Source organism: Mytilus edulis, chromosome 13, assembly GCF_963676685.1.
Source record: "Mytilus edulis chromosome 13, xbMytEdul2.2, whole genome shotgun sequence".
NCBI lineage: Eukaryota > Metazoa > Mollusca > Bivalvia > Mytilida > Mytilidae > Mytilus > Mytilus edulis.
The window spans coordinates 37,416,670-37,419,202 of NC_092356.1; the positions used below are offsets into that span (position 1 = coordinate 37,416,670).

General features: G+C 32.3%; 1 long non-coding RNA gene across 1 annotated transcript; it reads right to left on the minus strand.

Annotated features, from left to right (window-relative positions):
* Positions 1-259: 259 nt before the first annotated feature.
* Positions 260-2,031, minus strand: LOC139500605 (uncharacterized). Its single transcript, XR_011658316.1, has 2 exons — positions 1,825-2,031; positions 260-494 (listed from the first exon to the last, which is right to left on the minus strand). It is a non-coding gene; the product is annotated as an uncharacterized lncRNA (long non-coding RNA).
* Positions 2,032-2,533: the final 502 nt, after the last annotated feature.

Here is a 2,533-nt window from a genome sequence, read left to right on the forward strand (position 1 = left end):
TCAATGGCATGTTTCTGAACGTCAGTGAAAAAGAAATTTTTACTATCGTTTTAAAAGTACAGGTACAGAAGGTAAAACGTCAATTACACGTGCAAAGCTGAAATGGCGCGAAATCAATCACCAAGAAAAAAGTACGTCTGTTTTAAATTACAGGTAAAACTAAGGATTATTCCAGAAACAACAAAAAAAAAATTAAAATAAAAGTGTTGCTAAACTTTTTTGGCTCAGTATATTTTATAAATGTAATGATATATAAAACTTTTATACATTGAAATTATAATTTGCCACTAAATAAGTTATAATTCAACGCTATCCGGTTTTCTCCAACACCTTTCTGAAATCGTGTATGTCAATAATTTAGGAACTTCAATTTGCTTTCAAAAGTTAAATTCCCAGCATCTTGAGTACCATAAACAATACAGGACCTTCCAATTCTCCTTCCATCAGCATGAACATCAAAAATGCTTTCATCGTTGGATTCAAAGGCCTCTTACCTGAACAATAATAACAAATTGTAGTAAGAGTTGATTATAATTATATGCTAGTAACTCCCAGTAAAAATGTAAAAGTAAATTCTTTAAAAAAATAAGTCAATTGTTCAGTTGCATGTATGATTAAATGCATTTTCTAAAAATGAACTACAAATTATGATACCTAGACAAGTTATATACAAGCGCAACATGACGCAAAAGACCCTTTCATCACCAGTGAGCCTCATATTATTTTAACAAAAAAACATTAAATCTGCATAAATTCTTACTTTTAAAGTAGGTTCATGGTATACCGCCAGCTTGGATTGTACTTTTGCAGTACACAATCAGTCTAGTTATTTGCCCAAATCGGCAAATTTGTAGACATGTTTATTTATATGAAGAAAACTTGCTGATTTATTGCATTATCCAAAAATTTTAAACAAATACCAAACATCTGTGTTAAAGAATCATTTTTTTTTAACTAAGCCATTTCAGGGGAGATAACTCTTTTGGTAAAACATTTATGCTGGATTGATAGAGAAATATTTAATTATTACTTGTAACAAGAAAACAAGTTCAGTGATACCCTTTTTTCTTTTTATTTTCTTATAACTTATTATAAAACTTATCTACTCACAGTTTATTTTAAAATTCTATCTCATAGATTTCTTTTTATGCACAAATATTTGTTTTTTCCTTATCATTCTACGCAAATTTAGGCAATTTTCAACGACTCCTAAAAATAATAAAAATAAAATAGTAAAATCTTCATTTTGGCAAAGTTTAAGAAAACTCTATCTCGGGAAACATATACCGATGAGCTACCTTAATGGTCCTATATAAGGCAACAGTAGTATGACGGTTTCAAAGGTCACAAATCGATTGAGTTAAAACAAATCTGATTTACAAACTTAAACAGAGGGGAAAACATCAACTATAATAGGAAAACAAAGGATCTATAGGAACACTGAAGTGAACAAAAAAAACCGCGTACGAAATAATTAATAACAACTGTCATATTCCTGACTTGGTACAGGACATTTTTAGATTAAAATGGTGGGTTTAACCTGGTTTAATGGCTAGCCAAACATCCCGCTTTATGACAATGTGTTTTACAATATCGCTGAAATGATGAGCATGACAACACTACGTGACAGAAATGCAGCACACACATACGCAAGAACATTCATCCCAGAGAAAAGCACAAACAAATGATATAAAAGTCGACACAACATGCAAACTGCAGAATAACAATGAATATAATTATTTCATCAACGACAAACCCACAGGATATCAGTTCTATAATCTATAATTGTTGTACATGTATTTCAATTTTTGATATTCTTCTAACCTTGTGGTCTCCTTTGTCTTTGGAAGGCCCCTAAACCTGCTTGATTAAGACGTTGTTGTCTTATGGCACCCACCATTGCTGCTTTTTGTGTCGCTACGGTCGTATTTGGTGCCTGTCTTTGCGATGGCTCTTGACCAGTTGATTCTGCTTGGCTTGCAACATAATGAAATACAGTCAAGATAACCAGTAAAATTGTTAAATTCCTTTTTTTCACCATGATCTAACCTTAAATATAAACAAGATTACTGTTAACAGATCACGCTCATGTGATCGTATTGAAACATATTTACTTGAATTATTTGCAAGGCAGCTGAAAGAAATATAACTGTTTTTGCTTCAATTAATTAAAAGGTTTTTTGTCGTTCTCACCTTTTCTTATATAAATCAAAAATTATTTTATTTTCGTAGGACGCTATCATATGAAATACGTCCGGAAGGCAGTCATTTTGATTTCATGAAAACAGAGATGTCCGTCGTGATCTACAGTGAGATTTCAGGTTATATTTCCTACATAAGGCAACGAAACGCGCGTCTTGCGTACTAAATTATAATTCTGGTACCTTTGATAACTATTTACACCACTGGTTCGATGCCACTGCTAGTGTACGTTTCGTCTCCGAGGGTATCACCAGCCCAGTAGTTAGTCCTTCGGTGTTGCTATGGCTATCAATTATGTGGTCATTTATACAAATTTCCTGTTTTTCAAAAC